Below are 14,456 nucleotides of genomic sequence, written 5' to 3' on the forward strand. Positions count from 1 at the left end.
ATCAATGACAATCGAAACGAGCCGCACACACACACACACACACAGATGCACGTATGAATATTCACAAGCTCGTGAACAAACACGCTAACAAGGGGGATAAACATACAAACACACACACACATACACACAGACGCTCACATGTACGCCGTGCCGCGGAAACACGGACGCACGTGCTCGTGTGTGTGGAGAATGAATATCGACAGCGAGAGAATGAGGCTGCCGATAAGTTCACATGTCAGCCGATCGATGTTTAGGTTCATCAGCGTCAATGTAAAGAGGAGGCGGCGTCTTCAGGGTCACCTGCCTCATGAACTCTGTGAACCTTCATTGATACGCTCAGATACAGCAGGACGGCTGTGTGAAACCATGGTGACGCCCAATCAATCGTGTTTTAATTGGTAAAATCTGTTGAGCTGAATTGTGTTATTGAAGGGTTGAAAAAAAACTTTTTTTTTGGTTTTATTTGTCCAAATTTTCAGATTTCTGCCTCCAAAACAATAGTAGTGAATGGTATTATGTTTGAGCTGCTTTTAAATGTTATAAAAATTTAAAAGATTCAACATATGAACCAAAATTTAACCACTTTTTTGACAAAAAACCAACATAAAACCCAGACAACTCATATATTAACAAGCTCATATTACCGACTTATTATAAATATCAAAATAATTATCACTAAATGTCGACAAATATGCAAATAAACATGGCAACACATACATTTTTGTTTTAATAAATCAAGTATTCACTGTAAAAAATTAGTATATAGTAAATTATTAATGTTATATGTACAGAAATGTTGAACTACTTAAAATACATTCCTGCAAAAAAGTATATAAAAAGTTTGAAATATTGTGTTTATGTTTTATTTCTTCAAGTGGAGTTATGTGGTTTAGGATTATGGTTATTTATATTAAAATATGATGTATTATGTAATGTTGTTTTTCTAATAAACTATAATAATGAACCAGTAAGGTTCACTGTTTTGTTTTTACTGATACTTTTAGTTTTAGGGTTGCAATTAACAATTGTTTTCATTATTCTGCTGATTATTTTCCCAATTAATTCTATAAAATGTCAGATAAAAGTGTAAAATGTTTGTTACAATTTCCCTCAAAGTGACATCTTCAAATGTCTTTTTGTTTTGTCTGAAACAGTCTGAAAAAATAGCTGCTAGTTAACTTTCTGTTGATCAATGAATCATTTAATCATTGCAGCTCTATTAAGTTTATTGTTCAACTATAAAATATATTACCTCTGTATTTATCTTGGTCTGTTAAGTTATGACATCAATTAGAGGTCAATGAATAAGTCAATGAATCGATGTGTCAATCAGCTGTTTACTACACAACTCAGTAACTATTTTGATCATTAAATTACTGTTTCAGTCATTTTTCAAGCAAAAACTCCAATTCTCCAGATTCAGCTTCTCAGATGTAAAGACTTCTCTGCTTTTCTGTGTTTTATTTCATTGTTAACTGAATATTTTGGACAAAACAAGACATTTTTCATTATTTTCTAACAATTTGTAGCAAAAACAATAAAAAGAAGATTCAAGAAATAATAATTTAGCAGATAATTTAATCCTGATCGTGCTGAAATGGGACCAAAACTACCTCTTGTTCCACTTTTCTCTGATCACCTGCACCTGAATAATTACAGCGGATGTAAATGAAGGATGTTTGTGGTTTTTTCCGTCCAAAACGTCCTTCAGCGAGACCTTGAAAGCCCACCTGCTCACTGTTCATCACTCTGGAGAAACAGGCCACACGCCAGGAGCATTAAAAACACTTCCTCTCTACAGCTCGGACTTTATTTTAATGCAGACAAACCCGCTGGTTTGTGATCTTTAAGAGTGTGTTATAAAACTTTTAAATAATACAACTTTTATTCGTGCGGAAGATCGTCTGTCCTCGCGGCAGATACATTAACTCGACTCTCCTTTCTTTTCTTTTCCTCTCTGTGTGACCTTCCTGCTTCTCTCCGTCTCTGAACAGCCGGCCTTTTACGATTCCTCCATTACATCCAGTCTGGTCTAATGAGATCAATGCTTTGAAAATCACAGACCGCTTTTGTACTCAGTTATATAATCAAGGTGGGGAAAGGAAGTTAAATTTATTCTTAGATTCATGACCGACCGTCTTCGTCTTTCTCTTGTTTCAGGCGACGTTTGCTGGTTTTGTTTTCATTATCTGGTTTCTCAGAATAACCACTGAGATGCTTGGGTGACAATAATGTATGTAAACTATGTAAACAGCTACAAGTTTATTGTTTTTTTTTTGATAAATATGCTGATTTCTGATACAATTACTTCAAAATAAACCAAAGAGAAAAATATGTTCATATTCATCAGCTGCAACAATTAGTCGATTATTCTCTATTAAGTTAATCGCAGACTATTTTCATAATCAGTTATAAGTTTTAAGTCATATTTTAAGGAAAAAAAGTCCAAATTCTCTGATTCCAGCTTCTCAAATATGAATAATATCTTTATTCCTCTGTGAAAACTGAACATCTTTGGATTGTTGGACGGGACAGAAGAAGACATTTGAGGACGTCATCTTGGCTTTAGGAATCACTTTTCACTGTTTTCTGACATTTTATAGACCAAACAACTAATCAATTAATCAAGAAAACAACCAACAGATTAATCGATAGTGAAAATAATCGTTAGTTGAAGCCAAAGTCTGAAGAACAAAGTGTGTCTTAAATAACAGATTCTGGGAGATTTGTTTAGTTTTTATTCTTCAATAACACAATCTTTCAAGCAGCTGTGATCACATGACTACTTGTCGCTCACAGTGATGAACCCACATCTGACTCTAAACTCACTGTTTTGGTTTTATCTTTAAGTCTTGATCGACTCATTTCAGCTCTTGGATCATATAATCATAAGAAACTCTGCTAAACATGATTTTACAGTAAGGCAAGTTTTCTTTGTTTTCAGTCTTTCCAAAAGGTCTCTCTCTCTCTCTCTCTCTCTCTCTCTCACACACACACACACACACACACACACACAGACACGCACAGAAAACACCTTCCTCCGAAGCCTAGATGACTAAGCTGCGGAGGTCAAAGGCTGCACATCAGATGTCTAGACAGCATTCTCCAGACGATTTGACATTACACCCCTTAATGATGTTATTACAGGTGTGTGTGTGTGTGTGTGTGAGGTTGGTGGGGGGGGGGGGGGGGACGAATAGAGAGCAAGAGAGAGTACAAGTGTGTGTATGTGTGTGTTATAAAAGTGTGACAGTGATGGATCTGATGGAAGAATCCTCCTTGAACTTTCGACACTTCTGCGTCGGCAGCTTTTTTTTTTAGCTTGTTGTGTTTTGTTGTCGGTGAAAAACAAATCGATACGCGTTAACCTGTTAGGACGTACAGCTCAGCTCAGGACGCTAGGTGGTTCAATTCCCACAGCTTCCGCCCACAACGGCGGTTTATATAAACGTATGCACGACATGTCGGTTGAAATTAAATCCTTATTAACATCTCGCCGGTCCGAAAATGAGCAAGACATAAACACCAAATCAGACATAACTGACTGCCATCTGTTATCTCTCCAACACGCCGGATGATGCATTCGATGCCGTTTGACAGTTTTAATTTGACGTTACGACTGTACGGCGGTTTTAGAAATGTCTGTAGTGGCGGCACCGCCCCGAGAACAATCACACAGCCTGATGTTGTAACATGCTGACATCTCACATCTGTAATCTGATCTGCCAGCTGAGATAAAACTCATGAAGTCTTCTCTTGTATCTAAATGCAGCAGGAATCATATTACTGACTTCCTTTTTTTTCATTTTTGTTTCATAATAAAAATGAGGAAAAACTCATCAGGTGTTAAGGTAAACGTCTTCCATATGTATATAAACACATAGAGGCTGCCTCAATCATCCAATCAGACGAGTTTAACTGAGCTAAACCAAAACATACACATATAAAAACAAATTACACAAGAGCAAAAATGCCAATTAGGAAGGAAAATGTAAATAACATGTTGCTTTAATATACAACCAATGCTGTTGTTTTTCTGCTGAAGACAGTCTCAAAATACTCCACTACTATATATAACTTTAATTCTATGTTTCAGTTGTATATCACTGACCTACAACTTCATTGATCACTGACAGTAGCAACCAGATCATGCAAACTAACATGCAAGATTTAATAAACTGTTTTAAAATTGTTCAATAAATATGAATCTAAATTGAAAAATGTGCATTTACTGAGTCTTCATCAGGGTCTTTACTTTAAGCAGATTCATTCCTAATAGTTTTTTAAACAACTTAATTAAAAACATGCATGTTGTTCTTTTAATTTAAACCTTATGAATAAAAATACATTTGACTCATCTGTTGCTGCTCCAGATCCAACGATCAATTCCTGCTTTAGCTTTTTTTTTTTTTCTTTATATATCTTTTAACATTTACAAAAGAATAATATTTGTATGCTGCTACAAGAATACAACTTCTGGCTTTGGCCTCCTCCTCCTCCTCCTCCTCACAGATCCGATGATGTGGACACCAGTATGCACTGATAATTGGGATTTCTATAATGACACACATCACCGAGGGGAAAAGGAGGAGGATTTACGGAAGTCCATTAGTGTCATTTGCAGGAATCGAAACCGCTGTGATATCCATAAAACCTTCAAAAACATCCGTAAAACAACCCGTAGAAGAAATATAATTGTTCCTAATCAATAATTGCCAAAACTTAGCTTTTTGTGTTGGGAAACCATTAGCTCATTAATTGCCTGCACACAGGAAGTACTGGCGACGTTGAGGTCATCCCGTAGTGTCCCTCTTTGTAGAACAATGCTCGTAGTTTGATTGGTGACAAGCAGGCGAGACTAAAAGTGAAAAAAACCAGCACATGCATGATTGCTAATCTGCTAATTGCTAATTTTGCAGGACATCGTCTTCATTCTTTAAAACTGGATCTGCTAACAGTTATGTTCCAGTAAAAGGCCGCAGCAGCACGTTTAAATCAGGAAGACATCCTGATGTCCCTGATGTTTCCTGATAAAAATGTTTAATTAGCCGATGTTTCCAGGCAACAACAACGGCAGAGATGACTCCGGTGTGAATCAGGACGAGGCGCTGGGACGGAAATGTCGACAGTATGATCAGTGAACTTACGTCTGACATCACGTCTGGTGTGATGCTGAGTTTCGTGGCTTCTTGGCTCGAGATTATTTCTGAACTTGAGTTTGTTTAAATGAGTTTTATTTTAGTCTTATTCTATAAAGAGTACCAGTCAAAAGTTTCCTTTTTTACCTTCCCGTTCCCTGTTTTGTGTATTTACTTTCACTCTGATTATCTAATTACTGTGCTCTCTATTTCAGCACATTTCTTTTATTGTCGTCTGGTGAGAGTCTGTTATTGTTATTTACACTTCTTTAACTGACTGAAACTGTGACACATCACACACATTTCTAAGCATGACTGGATTTTTTTGGCCTGCTGGTGAGACAAAAAGAGAGAAGCTGAAGGTTTCACAGATGTTGCGTATCGTCATGGATGCATGTTGTACATTTAATCAGAAGGATTCTCAAGAACGACAGTCTTAACTTAAGTAGTTCTCTGAGGTCTTTTGTCAATGTGTGTGTTTGTTTGTTTGTTACTATCCCGTCATGAGCGGCGTATGCCTGTGAGAATCTACATATGTGTCAGTGACTATCGCTGTGTGTGTGTGTGTGTGTGTGTGTCCTCGGGCTCATTAGCTGCATCTTCTAAAGGGATCATGTTGATGCTGCTGTTTGGAAAGGACTGGAGATGATGTCATTCTACTCGCTGATTAAAAAGACTTCTACCAGCTGTGTGTGTGTGTGTGTTTGTGTGTTTGTGTGTGTGCTGCTAATAAAGTATGTATGAGAGAGGAAAAGCAATGTGGAAAAACTACAGCATGTGTTTGTCTGTGTGTGTCTGTATGTGTGTGTGTGTGTTCAGAGTGATCAATTATGTCACTCAGAGCTGATTAATACAACTACCGCTTCCTGTGCTATCAAAACAACTGCATTAACTCTGTGTGTGTGTGTGTGTGTGTGTGTGTGTGTGTGTGTGTGTGTGTGTGTGCGCATCATGTTTGTCCAGCTAACACTGAGATAAATGCATCTGTGTCCATATGTTCACATGTCGGACGAGCGGCTCTCATCACGCTTTACTTCACACTCACTCGTGTGTGTAAACGTGTGTTTACGTTTAAATGTGTGCTCGCACATATGAATGTAGAGTGTATATATTTGTGTGTGTGTGTGTGTGTGTGTGTGTGAGACTGAAGCAATCTGTTGTGGTACAGGTTGCAATCATTTGCCTTTCAATTGGATCCTGAGAGGGTCATTGTGACTGTTATTATCGACGAGAGGAGGAGAGGAGAGGAGACAAGAGAGGAGCGAGGGAATAACGAGAAGAGAAGAGAGGAGAGGAAACAAGACGAGAGAGGAGATGAGGAGAAGAGAGGAAAGGAAAGGAGAGAAGAGGATAGCAGAGGAGAAGAAATGAGAGGAAATGAGAGGAGATGAGAGGAAAGGAGAGGAGAGGTACCAAGACAAGAGAGAGGAAATAAGAAGAGAAGAGGGGAGAGGAGGAAAGAAGAGGAGAGGAAACATGGTGAGGAGAAGAAACAAGAAGTGAGGAAACAAGAGGACAGGAAATGAAAGTAATAAGAGGAGATGAGAGGAAATAAAAGAGAGAAAACGAGAGGGAGGGTAAATAAGAGGAGAGGAGTGGACACACGGAGAGAGGAGGAAAAGAGGAGAAAAGAAGGAGAGGAAACAAGAGAACCCGGAAATGAGAGAGGAGGGAACAAGAGGATAAAACAGCGGCGTATCTGTCATATGAATGAGAAGAATGAGGGACGGATTGTGACAGTGATGAGGTCATAGCAGGTGAGAAAAAAAACCAGAGGAGACGACGAGGAGAGGAGGAAGAGTAGGAGAGAAGAACGAGGAGAGAGGAGGGGAGGCAGGGGACGACGGAGGAGGAGGAGATATTACAAGAGGTGGAATCAAAAATAGAAAAATCAAGAAGAGAGAGAGAGAGAGACGAGAGGAAAAGAGAAGGAGGCTGCACGAGAAGGACGAGACTCTCGACGTCATGAGTTGGGCGTCGAGTGGAGAACGAGGAGAAGAAGAGGAGGAAGGAAACGGCAAGAAGGAAAGATATTAGAATAATAAAATAATAAAGTAAAAAAAAAAAAAAGGAGTTACCAAGAGAGGAGGAGAGAGAGAGGGGAACGACGGAGCGAGATGATGGAGGGAGGGTTTATGGGAAAAAGGATAATCAGTGAGTGATGAAAAAGAAAAGGAGGGAAAAAAATGGAGGAAAATAAAGAGAGGAGAGTTCACAGTGGGATGAAGTGCACTGCCTGCGTCTCACTCTGCTGCACAAAACAATCACAAGCCGAGCACCTCTCTCTCCATCCATCTATCCGGAAAATATAAAAAATGAGTGGAGGAGGAAGAAAGGAGAGAGAGAGGGAGAGAGAGAGAGAGAGAGAGAGAGAGAGGCCTGTGATAGGAAAAAAAAAAATCCTCGCCCACTCAGGTCAGAGACGAGCAAAATATCGCAAACCGAAAAAAAAGAAAAAAAAGGGTTTTAAACTTTCTCTTTCTCTGTCAGCGCAAAACCAGCTACTGTTCACACAACTGTTAACCCACGACTAACACTCCTCATGGTGGTAAAACAGCTGCACCACAAAGTCAACAATAGCGGCACCGTAATAGCGAGTGCATTTTTTGAGTCATGTGTTGATTAGCTTAGTTTACATAACAACGTATATAACGATAAAATTTTAAAATGCCTTTTTTGTGTTATCAACACTCCAAAAATGACATTAGGGCTGCAGCTGATAATTACTTTCATTATCAATTAATCTGCCAGTTATTTTTCTTGAATAATCAATTAGTTTTTTGGACTACAAAATGTCAGAAAATAGTGAAAATGCACGTTATTATTTCCCAGAGTCAATGGTTATGTCTCTAAATGTCTCATTTTGTCCGATTAACAGTCTAAAAACCCCAAAGATATTCAGTTTACTATCATGTGTGATGAAGAGAAGCATTAAATCATCACATCTGAGGAGCTAAAAGCAGCAATTTTGGGGGCATATTTGCTTCAAAAATGACTAAAATCGATTATTTGATTATCAAAATAGTTGCTTGCTGATAAATCTTCTGACAGTCAACTAACTGTTGCAGCTCTAATTTATATAAAACTGAGAAAAGCAGAAATCATTTTAGAGGCTTTAACCAGACAATGATGTAAATGATTAACTTCTCTCTGCAGTAGCCATGTTGGTGTGAAACATTAGTGCTTAATCATTTCAGATGAACATTGTATCAACATGTTTAATGGCTTAAACTGTCGTGTACCATTAAATGTATAAACATATATTACTGAATATTACAGATGTATTACTCTGCATGAAAATATTGGAGAGTGCATATGCACTTTTCACTGAAAAAATAAACATTCACGTATTCTTTTTATGGTTCAAACACTTCTTGTTTGCAAGTTCACCAAATCTAAGGTTGATATGTAAAAGCTTTTTCATGACAACCAGGAAGCATCTAAGTGTATCTAGGTTCCCTCTCCAACATGTCCAATATTTCCAGAAAGAATACATTTTTCAAACAGATAACATCTTGGAGCTAATAACAAAACACATTTACAAGAATTAACCACTACATGAGGTCATTTCAATTTGGTATAGAAAAGGACATAAACAGCATGTGTCCAAAAACCTGCAATCTGAAATCTATCCAAACCCCATTTGAAGCCTATGACTGTTTCCTGAGTGGCTTTATGGCTATATTATTATTATTATATGGATGATCATATGACTATTACCGTAAATAAATGCTTTTAAAATTACTTTTAGTTGAGTACATGAGTTCTCCTTCATGGTATACACCATATAATTAAGTGTATGTAATTGATTTGGTCATATAGGTGCTGTTATCACTGTCTGACACATTTGAACTTCATGCAGTTGTCTTCTTCACCATCATACTGTGTCCTTGAAAGGATTAAATCTGTTTAAATTGATTTTCACGCAGATTTTCTGTCTCTGTATGCCCCCGAAAGCTGTTGTGTTTCCAAAAAACATGCTGACGGTTTACAATTAACAAGGTTCTCTTGTGTACTGCACAGAAATTTTTCCAATAAAAACGTGAGGCGAAACGTGTGGAGAAAAAGAAAATTATCTCCTAAAACCGAAAAATACCCAACAAATCAAACATCACCAGTTTTTTTTTTTATATTCCATGTAAGTAAAGATTTTTTTCATATTGCAGGAATGAAATCAGAAGCTTTTCAGAGGAGACTGTCCTCACTAGAAAAACATGTTATGTTTACATTCATCAGACATGCATCCTCTTGTGGTCGTACGCATATTGACTTTTCAATATAAAGCATCATGTCGTTACTGTTGCACAGCAAAACATCTTTGATGCAGCTCGTATCCAGCCTCCGAACAACAACCAGTGTTGGCTTCTTCTAACCAAAACCACAATCGATCTCTAACCTAAAACAAGTAGTCCTTCTTTCAACCAACGACCCTGATCTTTTAGCTTTTGTGCTTAAACTTTAAGATACCTTGTCGAGTTTTTCACCACTATGGAGCAATGTTCCTACGACTGGTTTCCCTGTTTTGTTCATATCATGAACAGCACACAAGCTACATGATACAGATTCTTGCAGCCTGTTTCATGTTGTTCTACTGATACAACACTTAAAAAAAAAGACTGTAAGCTGTAAAACATGCACTGTAAACAATGCATGACTTAAAATATTCAAAAAATCAGCTTTGAAAATGTTTTATGAGGACAAAAATGCATCTAACATATTTGCCAGGCCTCAAGAATACACAGTGTCTTTTAATGAGAAACAATAACTGTAAACATCACTTTGTTTTAGACCAGAAGACTGATCAGCAACCATTTTGATAATCATATAATGGTTATATTGGTATAATGGTATAATGGTTTTAAGCTTTTTGTGTCATTTATGATAATAAATATAAATATGTCTGGATTTTGTTCTGTTGATTGGCATTTTAAGACGTCATCTTTGGTTCTAAGAAATTATAACGAGCATTTTTCACTATTTTCTTATATTCTATACACAAAACGATTGATTGATTAACTGAGGAAATAATTGGCTGAACCTGTTTACAGTTTACCAGTTTCTCTCTGCTGGAAAAGGGTGGCCTGCTCCCTCTGGATTGGGAGTGAGTTGCTGTATATCAGGGTTTTGTTCACTAGTGAGGGTAAGATGGAGCGTGAGGCTGACAGGCGGATCGGTGCGGCATCAGCAGTAATGCGGGCGTTGTACCGGACCGATGTGGTGAAGAAAGAGCTGAACCAGAAGGAAAAGCTCTCAATTAAGCAGTCGCTCTACGTCCAAGCCCTTACTTGTGGTCAGGAGCTTTGAGTAGTGACTGAAAGAATGAGATCAAGCAGAGCGTGTGTGGGCTCATCCTTAGAGATAGGAGGAAGAGCTCACACATGCGGAGAGGAATCGCTGCTCCTTCGCATCGAAAGGAGCCAGCTGAGGTGGTTTGGGCATCTGGTTAGGACACCTCCCTCCCTCTGGAGGTGTTCCAGGCACATCCAACTGTTAGGAGAACCCGGGGCAGACCCAGAACACGATAAGTAGACTGCGTATCTCTTCTGGCCCGGGAACGCCCTGGGATCCCCCCAGGAGGAGCTAGAGGGCGTTGGATAATCGGCATATTAATCGATAATGAAAATAATCGTTAGTTGCAGCCCTATTTTGTTTACAAGAGCATCTTTGAGCAGATGTTAACCGTACAAACAGTTATATGGGTCAATTTAAAGTCATTGACAGATGACCTGTTTTGTTGTTTAGGCGTGAAGACCAACCGTATCCAGCGCACCACAAATAAACAAACAAACTGCACAACACACACTGGGCTCCAGGTGTTCTTATTCCTCATGTCTATATTCCAGATCAACAGTGACGCCGCAGCCATCTGCTTATAATGTCCAACGGCGCAATGATGCAAAGACTTGCAGATGTACAGACGCTGCTCAGTGCTGACACTTCCCATCCAAACAGTTCACACACTGCAGACCGGTCTACAGCATTTTAAATGACTACAGACAGATTTAAATAAATCCATTATTCCGAGGTTTTTTTTTCCCTCTTGTGTCTGGGATCCGTCTTAGTGTGAAACTCTTCCTCGTCTCTGCACTCGGCAGAGCTAAGCCACTTCTTTTAAATCCCTTCTTTAAACAAACATTCGTATTAAAGCTCTTTCTTAAAAGTGCCTTTCATTCCTCTTCTTTTACTTCTCCAGTTATATTTTGTTTCATCACTTGTTCCTGCACTTTTGTTGACTATTTCACTGAATCATATGCGTCGGAAAGTTGCAGCACTGTTTTGAACGGCGCCGTATAAATAAACTGTGGAACCTTTATTATTTATTGTGTGCTTTAGGCGGAAGAAGTCATGCAAACGTGCCTGCATTTAAGCTGCATATTTCAAATGCATTCATCTCTGCAGCCGCTGAGGTAACGTTTGGACGGAGCACCGGAAGAAAATGAGAGGAAAGGAACTGAAGTGTGATCTGTTACGCAATCAGCACCATCAAGACAAACATCACAGCTCAGAAAGATAAAAAAACAACCTGACGTTTTATCTCTCGGGAAGCGTTAAGTGTCAAAAAATATAAAGGTGGATCAACTTATTGAGTCCTAGTCTGGTTCCATCAGTCGTGAATGTTGTGATGATTTGTTGTGGGTTCTCATTAGTCAGTGTTTGGACTAATGCGACTAATTATTTTCATTATCGACTCATCTATCGACTTTTTTTCTTTCAATTAACTGCCTGTTGAGTCTGAAATATGTCAGAAAATAATGAAAAATGGTGATCAACACTCCAAAACCCAAAAATGTTCAACTTATGATGCTATAAAATAGAGAAAAGCAGCAAATTCTTGCATTTTTGCTTGATAAATGATCAATAAATACTGATATATTTAATAGAACTAGTTTAAATTGTTTTTAATTCCTACAAAAACTCACCCGTTAAGTTTTTAACTGACTCTCACAGACCTGAGCTACAGTGGTTTCCCCCCCGCAAGCTTCAAGCTAACCCAACAATGACAAAAACATTATAATTACTCTGCAACAATATAATTACTTCTGATAATTAGTGGGATCAGAATCAGTTTACCGTCCTTTTGTTAGCTCATATTAACGCTCATCTTTCACACAAACAGAAGCAGGGAGGCACAAATTAAAGTCTTTGGAAAAGTTGCTGAGCTGATGTTTCATAATTAAACTAAAACCTCCAGATACAATTAGGCACAATTATTGTTCATCCGCTGCTGGATGTACAGTTTTGGAGATGCCGTCTGTGCTGCTGAGGCTGTGAATGTGTGTGTGTGTGCATGTAGGCTATATATATATATATGTGTGTGTGTGTGTGTGTGTGTGTGTGTGTGTGTTGCAGCAGCAGAAACTTAAATGTGTTGCCTGACATTTAAAGGAGTGTGTACTTTCCTTCAGGTGGACAGCGGGAAACACTTGAGAGGGCTGACTAAGGGTTTAATATGCAGGGGAAAACCCTTTGGGGGGACGTGCACGCGCACACATAAAACAAAGCACAGGCACACACACACACACACACGTCTGTATATAAACACAGGAAAACTGCAGCGTCGCTCCTTCTCTCTCACACTCACACATGCACACACACACACATGCACACACGCGCGCGCAAAAAAACTGCACAACCTCCATCTCATGCGCAAAGAGCAGAGCCTACAGAGACCCACACAAACTCTGCAGCCCGCCTCTCTCTCTCTCTCTCTCTCTCTCTCTCTCTCACTCTCTCACTCACACTCTCACACACACGCGCGCGCACACACGCACGCACACTCTCTCTGCACCCCCTCTCTTCCCAGCATTAGTCAATAGAGTCAGGATACATAAACCACCCACCAGTCACCCAAAGCATCTCCCAGCCAAACCCTATCTCTCTCTCTCTCTCTTTCTCTCTCACTCTCTCTCTCTCTCTCACACACACACACACACAACCTGCAGAGCAGCTTCAACACATCTACAGCAACAAAAACCAGCATCAAGTCTCCAACATTAAATCCCAGCTAGAATTCGCAAAAAAAAAAGAAATTGGGATAAACAGCATGTCCAGATAGCTTATCATCACGTAGGAATAAAAGCAGTTCAGTCAGTGCATCCAGCTCAAGTGATAACGAAGGTGTAATATACAGTCAGGACATGTGGGAGGGCTGGAGGGAACATTTCTTATAATATCGCAGTAATACAGAACAAATTTAATCTTTCTTTGGGTTGAATCATATCTGAGGGGAATTGCAGAAATAAACCCGAGCAGTTGAGACAGATTTAAGTAGAAGATAAAAAACAAAAAAAGGCACCAAAGTGCTTCTTAAAATAATGTGAATCACCACAAAGCAGCTTTATTAGCTTCTTCTCTGCTGACGTTTATTTGTTTTATTTAATTTTTATTTTGGAAAAAAAAAGCGGGGTTAACATGATTACAGGTAGTACAGCCGAGCTCTAAGCCGTCCAGTTCTGCTGTTCAACCCGCGTCTCAGCTACATTTTAACGGCCACAGTTGTAGTTAATTAATCAATTATGGATGCTTACAGGTGTTAATCCGCGCAGTTTGCGGTTTTAATCCGTTTCGAAAACCAAAAGAAAGAGAAAACAGTCGGTGTTTGAGGAGGTTTTCTTACCTTTTTTTGGAGACCCTCTTTCTCCGTCTGTGGGGGGAAAAAAAAAACAAAAATAACCGCCGCTCTCCTCCAAATTAACGATTAGTCCCTTCTCCCCGGGGGTCTCGCGCACCTCACGTGCAGCGGCTTCTCTCTCTTTCTCTCGGCTCTCTGCGTGTATCTGTCGGTCTGTCTGTCTCTACGTTTCTCGCGGGATTTCCACCTCCGTCTTTCTCCTGTCTCCTCCTCCTCCTCCTCGTCCTCCTCCTCCTCCTCCTCTATCTTCTTCTTGGATCAGCTCGTCCTCCTCGCGCCACCTGGACGGAGACGGAGCGGCTCGCGACGCTTCTGCTTGTGGTGCTGATGCTGCTGCTGCTGCTCCTCCGCGCGACCCATCCTGATGACAGCGGCGACTGCTGCGGCGGGAAAGAGGAGTGGAAGCAAGCTCTCTCTCTACCTCTCTCTCTCTCTCTCTCTCTTTCTCTCTCTCTCTGTCTGTCAGAAAACAGATTCCAGGAGCTACAGGTGATGGAAAAATATTTTCCAAAAATCCAAAAGCAGAATCACAGCTGCGTTTCATAGCGATGCTGCAACGTTGCTGGTTTGAAACCGGCAGGAAATCACTGTTATATATCATTATACACTCTCTTTACTGACTATTATCAAATAAAATGATAAAACATCCACGTTAACTGAATTTCAGAGGAAATGATCGTATTTTT

General features: G+C 39.4%; 1 protein-coding gene across 1 annotated transcript in view; it reads right to left on the minus strand.

Annotated features, from left to right (window-relative positions):
* trpc5a (transient receptor potential cation channel, subfamily C, member 5a) overlaps window positions 1–14,126 on the minus strand; it is a 164,128-nt gene extending 150,002 nt beyond the window's left edge. The window contains exon 1 of the mRNA XM_044342493.1: window positions 13,756–14,126. The gene's annotated coding sequence lies outside the window, so the exon portion shown is untranslated. The remainder of the gene's footprint in view (window positions 1–13,755) is intronic.
* Window positions 14,127–14,456: the final 330 nt, after the last annotated feature.

The sequence above is a fragment of the Thunnus albacares genome, chromosome 22 (assembly GCF_914725855.1).
Source record: "Thunnus albacares chromosome 22, fThuAlb1.1, whole genome shotgun sequence".
Lineage (NCBI taxonomy): Eukaryota > Metazoa > Chordata > Actinopteri > Scombriformes > Scombridae > Thunnus > Thunnus albacares.